The 10236-nt window shown below is 45.1% G+C and overlaps 1 protein-coding gene across 2 annotated transcripts in view; it reads right to left on the bottom strand.

The window, feature by feature from the left end:
* EYA2 (EYA transcriptional coactivator and phosphatase 2) overlaps positions 1-1081 on the bottom strand; it is a 102459-nt gene extending 101378 nt beyond the window's left edge. Inside the window, exon 1 of one of the 2 annotated variants that reach the window (XM_074887970.1) lies at positions 1062-1081. The gene's annotated coding sequence lies outside the window, so the exon portion shown is untranslated. Of the gene's footprint in view, positions 1-575; positions 686-1061 lie in introns of those variants that run through there. The other variant, XM_074887969.1, reaches the window with a different exon arrangement.
* Between the last annotated feature and the right edge of the window lie 9155 nt (positions 1082-10236).

The following is a 10236-nucleotide window of genomic DNA, read 5'->3' on the forward strand; positions in this document are numbered from 1 at the left end:
GCACGGACAGGCACCGCACTGCGCGCAGAGCCGCTCCGCGCCCGCGGAAGGCGGCTCACCGCGCTCCCCCAACGCCGCCGTCCCCCGACGGGTTGCGGGGTGAGCGCCTCGCTCCGCGGCAGCGCCGCGCCGTGCCCCCCGCTCCGCTCCGCGCATACCCCGCGGGTGGTTTCACACTTCGGAGTAGCCGCGGACACGCAAAGCCCCGCCCGGGAGCCCGCGGGCGCTGGGACCGGGGCGCGGGGAGAAGCCGCTCCGCGGCCGCGCCGCGCCCCCCCCACCTCGCCGCCGCTCCTACTCACCGGAGGCGCAGCGCGGAGCCGCAGCGCTGCGGAGTGTGCGCGCCCGCTGCGGGCGCAGTGAGCATGTGCGAGGCAGGCGCGCATGCCCGCGGAAGGGAGCGGAGCGGGGCGGCGGCTCCGCACCCCGCGCTGAGCCCACCCCTCGTCCCCGCCGCACCTCCCGCCGCAGCCCGCGGGCTTGCGCGGGGGTGCGGAGCGGCGCGGCGCAGGACGCCCCGGCTGACCCCCGCAACTCGAGGGACGGCGCGGGGACTTTTAGCCGGTTCATCTGACCTGTTGCTTCCCCGGTAGCGAAGCCGGAACACGCGGCCCCCCCGCCTGTCACCGGCGCCGCCGGGCTCTCCTGGCGCTGCCCTCCCGGCGCTGCCCGCCGTCGGGGGCGGCCGGCCTGCGCCGCACCTACCGCGCGCGTGGGGCCGCGGCGTGGGGCAGCGCGCGCCCTCGGCGGGGTCCCGCGGGGCGGGGGAGGAGCCTCCCGCGGGGCCCGCGCGCCCGGCAGCGCCGCCGCCGCTGCCCCAGAGCGGCCGGTGCCGCCGCCGGTCTGGCGGGGGGCGGGAGCGCGGGGCCGGGCGCTTCCCCCGCGGTGCCCGGCAGAAAGCCGTCAGCCCCCGCGCTGGCCGCAGGTACCTCCCGCCTAACGCGCCTCTCGGCCTTCGCAGCTGCAGTTTTATCTTTGTCCGAGCTGTCGGTGCCCGTTTAGGTGCAAGTTTTTAAAAGGGAGTCGTGGTTTGTAACTTGGATGCTTGAGCACCGCCTTACCTGTAGGCTCTGCTTCCGTGAAAATAATCATTCCCCCTCCAGTCCTTGTGTTACTGATCTCTAGTGACAATCTTTAAATAGCAACTTCACGGCCCTTGGGGACATCTGCGACAGAGCTGTAGGTCCCGCAGACCTGCAGAAATAGCTTCGCTCGCACCAGCCACCCCCCTGCGCTCACAAGCACAGAGCATCTCGCAGTCCCCAGAGGGTGAAAGCCCCCCGGGTGATCCTGCTTCCAGCTCTGGTCTCCTCAAGGGAACCAGGCTGGATTTGTGGCCGTACAGAGGTGCTGCCCCATCTCCCACATCAGCACAAAATCAGAGGCAGTCTCAGGCATGTGCACCCTGAGGGGGACTTCTGCTCCTGCCTGATGTGAGGGGCGCCTCTATCAGGTGCGTCATCCTCTTCCCAGTGCATCCAAGAGATGGGCAACGGGCACCTTCGGAGGGCTCATGCTGGGGAGATGGGGCTGGGGCCTCCCACCGCGTGCACCCTCCATGCGTCCCCTTGAGCTGTACACCGCACAGCTTCGCCTTGCCCGTGCCGGCCTCGTCCCCGCACAGGGCACAGGTAGCACACGGCTGCCCCTTCCCGCCGGCGTACCTGCTCGCTGGGGATGCGGCCCGGCCACAGCGGCATTGGGGCGTTTCGTTTCCGTACCCCCCTCTTCCTCTTTATTTCCCCCTTCTCACCAGCCCGAGGCAGACTGCTGCTCTCCAGTTCTGTCTCTCCAGCACTGGGGAGGCATCGGAGGAGACCCGCAAGCCCTCGCCCCAACGGCTTTTATTACACCTAGCCCTTTCCTCAGGAAGGAGATATCCCATGAACCGCAGTGGAAGAGCCAAAGGAGCACAAAGGGTGTTGAGTTCAGGGTTTGAACAAGCTGCAGCCCACTCATGGATTTAACTCAAAATTTTGACAATGGAACAAAAACATCATTGCAACGAGACAGCTGTTTTTACTATCAAAATCTCTCAGATCAGTTCGACTGCAAAGTGTGTTCCTACAGTCCAAAGGAGACAGAGCTCCCAGCATCAGTTCGGAGCTGGCAGGCGTCCTAGCATGAGCTACCTCCCGCCGGCCTAGAAAAACCAAAGCTCTTTCAGTTGTTATTCCCCATCAGTTCTCAGCACTAACCCCCTGATTTCCCTATGGATTATCTGCAGTTCTGAGTTTACACTACTCTCACATTAAACTCAGAAAGATCGCTGATTTGGAGGACTTCCTTGCTGCCTTTCTTGCCTGTAATCGTGGTTCTGGTGAGGAGTCTCTGAAGTACAAGAAAGCCTTTAGATCCATCTTGAAAAAAAATCCTTTTCCTTTCCCCAGCTGCCCTGCCCAAAAAACAGATTGCCACATTAGCTTCTTTTGAAGCTGGTCTTAACAAGTAAGTTCATATATACTAATCATCTAAAAATGCCTTGCATGCAAAATTCACTCGACCCCCGATTTCACAACATATTTGAATATATGCTTAGTTTTATGCATGTGAATAGTCCTACAACAATCAATACAATTATTTACTTAAGTGCTTAAAGCCAGGCAGGTATTTAAGAATTAGTATTGTTTGTGGTAATGCCACGGCAAGCCAGTCAGAGACCAGGACCTCATTGTTTGTACAGCACCCTGCACACAAAAAGACACTCCTTGTCCCTTTCAATATAAGTAATTTTTGTAAGTTGTGAATTGGTGCCAGAAACACCTTTCTTGAGCTGGTGGGTAAACATTATTTGTCTACTTTAATATCCTTTCTATTTACTAAAAACATTGTATGCAATATTTAGAAAAGTAGATAAGGGCACAGTGGGAAAAGAGTGCAAAGAGGAAGATAAAGGATATTTTGCAATTAGGAATTTTAACTATTTTCATCATTGTTAGTATCCTGCAAAATACCTGTAGATCTTAAAAACAATTTAGAAAGGCAGGGGAACAAAATGGCTTCTGTCCCACAGGTGAGACTATGGGTTGGGGTGCAGAGGTCATACAGCTGCATGGGGTACCAGGCTGCAAGACAAGAGAGAGTAGGAGCAAGTCCTAGTAGTTAGCTCAATAAAAGTATCCATTTCATCAAGCTGGGTCATTGTTGGCCGTATGATGCCAGAGATTTCTCTGAGTGGTGGAATTTTTCTTTTGTCACAGATCAAGCCAGGTTTAGAAGGGAGTTCGCCTGACTTGCTACCCTGGGCTTATTCCCATGTACCATAAACTTAAAGAATAAAGGGAAACTGTGCAGAAAGCTCCACATATTCACCAAATGGAAATGTTCCCAATCACCTGGCTAGGTGACAGGTCGTGGACACATTGAGGAGCTAATGGTCCCCTGTCTTGTGCACCCCAGGGGATTGAGCAGCCAGCCCATACCCTATCCTTAGGGCACACAGGGAGCCTCCTTCTACCAGAGCCTGGGGTCCAGAGAGCTCATCCTGTAGTGAAGGAAAGCCTACAGCTACACCTCAGCCTCTCCTCTGAGGAGGCAAGGAGCTAGATCCCAAACTTTAGTTACTATGGAAAGTGTATTTCCCTTGAGGAAATCTTTCCAGTTTCTGCTGTCCAACTCATAGTCACAATGAACATAGTCATATCAGTACAAACTGATTCCATTTTTAAAAACAAGAAATGAGCCGATATTTAACTTAACATCCTCTCTGACAATTAAGATGCCACACTGGTACAAACCAAGGTGAGAAGCCCTCAAACAGGGTATAGAGGATTTATTGGGATACTGAATATGGTTAACCCTGAGGATAGAAACACCCTGAATCAGACCCTGACTGTCATGAAATTGCTTTACAAAGTGTAAGATCTCAAAAGCAATGCATTTCAGGCTCTTACTAATTGTTCTCTGGCCCTTGGGTTCATGTTTTCAATTTCTCTTTGCAACCACAGCGCTGAGTAACTTGCTTGTCTTCTAAAATTAAAACAGAATCTCACATTTTCATGTTTTCACATGATGCCAGAGCTCAGGCTTTGTGGGGGAAAAAAAAAAACCAACACCCAAACCCAAAACACCCCAACACTCACATTTTAGAAAACTTTCAACAAAATTGCGAAAGTTGGCAACCATAGTATTTCCTAACACATTATTTTGTGGACTGCAGTGAAATTTCATTCTCAAGGCTAATGGTTGCTTCCTCTCTGGTAAATGCCCAGAATTGCTGCTGCTGTTATTGTTAGAACATCATTAATTTATGCAGTGCTTTAAAGACAGAGGAGAGGTACTCTATCCTCAAGTAATTAGAGGATAAATAACACAAGCTAGAGACTATTTTAAATTTCTTTGTTGTACAGCTAAACAGAAATACTTAAAAAAGATCTATTTCATGTATTAGTGCTCACTCCTGCAAGGTAGTAAAGATCTGATTCTGGAAAGACTTTAAACTTATATTTAATATTAATGCCACCAGACTGACCTCAGTGCAATAAAGCACTTAATACAGGACTGGCTACTTAACAGGAGTGCCATCTGAGGGGAATTAACGGTGCTATACTTGGTTGCACTTTTGATGCCAAAAGGCTCATCACCTTGTAGGATGGATCCTTCCAGGGATGACAAGGGCTGTGTCAGGATCCCGGTGCTAACATCTCACATTCAGCATTCAGAACCAGAGCCATCAATTTCAAGATTATTCTTATTTCTAAGAAATGCTTGTTTGCAAAGTCGCAGGCCACAATATTAAACAAGTTGTTAGTTGGGTCTTTAGTACTGATGATAAACCAGTATGTGTTGTTTAGCCTGCTTCATCAAAATTCAGAACATTTGTAACTGATAAACAAAATGCATGTTAGCTATTAAAGCTCAAAATTAGGCAGGCAGTAAAAAGTAATCTGAGAGGAGGACTGTAGCTACTGATACTATTGAAGCTGGTCTTAAAACATATGGTTTCCAATCGTTGACACAATACACAAAAATAAAACCCTGCAACTGAGGAGTGCCTGATCTTTTCACCACTAAATGATCAAATATGCCTGTTTGTTTTTTGGTTTTATGTCCCCTTCCTCTTTCTGGTTTTTAAAAGTAGAAGCTTGCTATTTTATATTAACTGAAGATTTGGCCCTTTGTACCATCTACAGACGGGCTTCATTAATCAATTTCCACTACTGGCTTGAAATGAAAAAAAAAACCACCATAATTTTTTTACCTTTTTTTTTTTTTAAATACCCTCCCACTATTTTGCTTGGAATTTCTCCTGTACAAACAAAAGGTCCCTCTGCTCCATCCTTCCTGTTTCCTTGCGCTTTAACAGAAAAATGATTTGTACTGTGAAGACAATGAAATTTCACAAATAATACATCCATTGAGAAAAAATATTATGATTTGTTGCAAGGTGAGATGTTGCCACTCTTCTTTGCATACAGCCATCTCTAATAATAGGAATAAAACCAATTTCACCTGTGAGCACGACTGCACAACAATTAATTTGCATGGAAAGGTATTAAAATGGAAAATAAGTTTTGTGACAATTTTGATCTTTTTTCTCCACAAGTTTTTTTAAGAGTTCTTTTAATAACATAATGGGAGAGCAAAATTCTTGTGTTGTGTTGCTTTCTTAGCTTGGAATGGAGCATTATATACAAATATACGCTTCCTGCTGACTCACTTCGGCGCATGCAGTTATGAACCGTGTTCTGAATATGGGAAATGGCCATGGCTCTGCTGGTGGAAGGAATGATGGTCTGCAGGAGAGATTTGAAAACCTGACCTGAGACAGAGGTAGAGCAATAATTTGAAGTTAAGCTTTGATATGTTATTTCAATTACCAGTAATAAAAAATCACTAGGAAGAATTTGGGCACTGATTCATTTGGAGAGGAGGTGCACAACTGTGGTTTTTTTACGCTAGAGCAGAGCTGGGAAATGGACAGTTTTCAGTTCTAAACAATATGTGCCTTATAAGTCAGATTAAGAAAACTTGTATTAATTTTTCATAAAAGAACATTCCCTTTGAGAATAGGGTGTATTTGTGGTCCAAAAGGAAGACACGTTGTCCACTCATGTGGCTGTGAAGGAAAATGAAAGGTATTTATGCAGTTGTTTTCTCATGGGTTATTAGCTTTTTTTTCTTTTTTTACACTGCAGGTGAAGTATTTTGTAGATATCAGCTTCCTCCTCAGGGAAGACTTATGAATTCCATAGCCTGGCAAAACTACTCATAAATTACAACTTTTGGCTCTGTTTTGTTATGACTAGAGCAGTGTGCATGAGGCTAAATGTAATTCAGAGACATCAGTGAAGTTGCTTCTGACCCATATAATGTTGCATCTGCCTCCAGGTAGTTGATAGTAAGCCAAAAAATTTGAATTTTGGGTGGGCTCCAAATTAGGCACTGGTTAGCTTTTGATGCAAGAGCATCAAAGTCCCTCAGCTGTTGCTGTGACAGCAGCACCGCTGGTACAGTGGCTGACTAATCTTCCAGAAATATTCCATTTAACTTATCTTGTAGAATTGGCAAGTATTTGGGAAGTTCATTCACACATGAATCAAAAGCCATACTTCTTCCAACTTTACATCCAATTTTGACTGCAAGGAGTTTGATTTTAGGAATCTGAATGCAAGCACTCTGGAACTTTTTTTAGCGTGCCTGTCCCTGTGGGAATAAGTCTCATTATTATGTACATTAAAATTGATAATCAAAGACAAATGCTTCAGTGTGTTATTTTAAACCTGGAGAATGTTTACCTAAATTCTATTTACTTTCACTCAAGAAATATCATCTGGCTTTCTAAATTGTACTCTATCTTTAGCAAACTTTTCTTTAAATCACATTATACTTGATGGAAAAACTAGGGACAAATTCAGTTGTACTTTCAATGTAATTTAACTACACCATAGAAACAGGCTTTCAAACCTTTCATCGAACTGATTTACGAGCGGAACTAAGGTTTGCTTAGTACAACGTTTTCACAGTAAGAGTTACATTCCCACAAAAGGGAATGCTGTCAGGTAGAATGACCATGAGTCAATTCTGCCAAACTAATTGCTCTGTTCAGATGAGTCAACTTGGCTGCCTCAAAACTTTAATTAGAACATTTAACATAATATTTTAAAAATTGCTCCAAAACATGACAGTTAAATATTTTAAAGCAAACTGGGAATACAATAGATGCATAAGAGCATTTTGCTATTTTCCCATCATTAGTAGTCATTGGACGTTTGAATTTGTTTTACAAACTAATGGAAGGGCAGAACGTTATATGCTGAAGAACTGGAAAGTACCAAAAGAGATATGCTTCCAGACTGCAACTTATGCTACATTTAATGAATGCATGTGATTACAAACTGTAAAGATACACCTTAAGTTAAAAGAATAAATGTTTTTTCCTACCTGCTATGCAAATACAGTGCAATTTAAGAAACTCAGATCTAGTCAGGTAATCGCAAATAAAAAATTAGTCTAGGAAACCGCAAATAGTCTATTCCCATTGTTTTTTGTCAAGAATACAGTAATTCCCTGTTTATTACAGCAAAGATCATTTGCATCTTGCTAGTCCATATTACCGGCAGGAATAAGCCACATCCTCCATCTGTGAGGCTGAGGGCTCTGTGCCCCCTTCTGATAACTCATTGGTCACCCTTTAGAAGTGTAAAGCAAGTAAATCAATATGATTTATAGTTTGGGGAGCAATTCTCCACAGATCAATTTACCTAGGATAATTCTTTTAAAAACTGACTCTGGTAAAATGTTTCCTTTTCTTTCTGTGCTCAAGATAATTAGACTAAAATGTTCCCTTATGCTCCAAAAATGTGACTTCTCATGATCTAATTTTTACTTTGTTTTTGTTTAAGCCTACATGCAGCTTCCACTACTGTGCACTAACTAGTACAGCGAGTGCTGGGGCAGGCAGCTGCACTTTGTGTCCTTCCTTAGCAGAGAGAGGGGACAGGCAAATGTCTGCTCTACATGGCACAGTCCAGCACTGACCCAGGAGATGAGTAAATCTGCTATGCTATAAGCAGAATCATTTGGGGCTTTCAAAAAGAAGTTCTTCTGAATTGTGGGAGGTGGTATGATAAGATCTCCATCTGGCTTGCAGCAATTTGAGTAATTCTACTGCCTTGTTTATACCATTTGAAATATATAATGAATACAATATGCTGTCCCCAAAATAATATTGCATATAAGGCCTGTAAATTTGGAGTAAAAAGTTTCATAAAATAACTTAGCACATTACCTCTCTATAAACATTAACTGAGTGTTCCTTATAATGCTTTCCTGAGCTTCTATTACACCCAACAAGCAGACAGGGAAGCACAGGTAGCAGGGATGCTGAAGCAGCAGAGATCCAATCCACTGGTCAAGCTTTCTCCAATTCCATTGTATTTTGTTGCTGTTTTTCCACTCCCAACAACTTTTCACTTAAGGTTTATGGTTTTTAGGAAGCCCCAGTAGATTCCTAAGGGAAGGTGACCCAGGAACCAAGTATGACCCCAGCAAAGGCAGTGATGGATGCTGGCAATGGGGCCCACTGAGAGCCCCAGACACAGGGAGTGATGAACCAGGTCCATCCAGGGAGCCCAGTCAGGTACTGGCAGGAGGGAGCAAAGGGAAGACAAGAGATGAACTACCTACAGCACAGGGCCAAGGGTTCACCCAGGCATTAAGGCTAGGGACACAAACATCTCCAGCCCAGGCAGAAGGTAGGTACCCTGGGGCTCAACTTAAATAGAGCTCCTGAGCCATGGACAGGGGCTGAGGGTGGAGGTCCCAGGTGAGGCTGGTTAGGACAGTTAAGGCCTTTTGATAAATTCAGGGCCCTGATAATACCTGGAAATAGGTGAGGTCTGAATTTCAGTTTGTTTGCTTGAGTTTGGTACAGGGCATGAGCAAACAAGTTGGGATAAACAGGGAGCCAACTGACAACTTAGGCTTGAGTCCAGTTTTTCAAAAGAAAGTGGTTGTGCAACTTCAGGTTCAGTGTGAGCAGACCTGGGGATCAGGCTTGGTGTAAACTGAAGGCCCGCAGTGACCCGTGCATGTATTTGTACACCACAGGTACCTGGTATCTACTGGTCACCAGCATTTCACTGTGCCTCACTGGATTTTATTATTTAGGTGAATCTACCAACTCTTGACATAGATCAAACCATCTCTAAGGCTGTGCTTATGGCTGGGGCTGCACCCAAAAGGGGCAGGAATATGGAAAGCCCAAAGGGAAGAAGTTATTCCATGAAGCTTTTGAGCCTCTTTCTGCTGCACGCTGTCTCTGAGAAGACCCAACACTTTTATGTTTCTCAAGATAAGTTGAGGTCCCTTTACAGCAAACTCTTCCACTGAATGAGATGGCTCATTTTGCTGATAAAATATTGTGTGGAATCTGCATTGCTCTCTTAGAATATATGTTTATAGAAAATTATATAGATTTATATATATTTACAGTCACTTCTTTTTTGCCTTTACGAACTGATGGAAAATAATGTCTTGGTTTGGGAGAAAATTATTTTGCCGTCAGCCTTCATAAGCCTTTCTTCATTCATTTCAAATGTTGCCTGTTTTAACATTGACTTCCAGAGGCCCTGTATGCCAGTACAATACAGATCAGAAATATTGAGTGCATTACAAGTAGCAGGTTACACTTCAAAACACTTGGTTCACAGTGTTCAAGACCATTAATCATTTTTATTATTCTAAAGGACTGAAAGGGCTTAGAAACTTTGCCTAGGAAGCAGTATAGATTCTGAACAGCTGCACTACGATTCCTGCTCACATTAGGTTTTGGACAGACCATTGATTTTCAGTAAATGTTCTTGGCGGCCAGGAAGTGCTGAAACTGGGAAACTTTCACAAACACTTTTTTTGTGTTTCTGAAATGAAAAACATGCTGGTTATTCTGATTTAGATCATCAGTATGGCCCTGACTTACCACTACATCACACTGTCATAAAACTGGAGTATCAGGGGAATTTAGTTACAGACCAGACAAAATCACATTCACTGCAGGGAGCATATATACTATTTTTGCAAGGTTTTTTTGAGGCTGTGTTAATAGGCACTGTATGTGTAAACTTTTGCATATGTTTTTTCTTTGTTGTTATGACAATTTTTTGTAAGGAAGATACTTGATAGAATTTGTGTGTATGTGAACTCAGGTTTTCAGAACAGACTGGAGAACATTTCACTTAGAGAAGTATGCCCACAAACTAACAAACAATGGTGTTGTCACTGCCCATGCGATTTTAT

Source organism: Strix uralensis, chromosome 18 (assembly GCF_047716275.1).
Source record: "Strix uralensis isolate ZFMK-TIS-50842 chromosome 18, bStrUra1, whole genome shotgun sequence".
NCBI lineage: Eukaryota > Metazoa > Chordata > Aves > Strigiformes > Strigidae > Strix > Strix uralensis.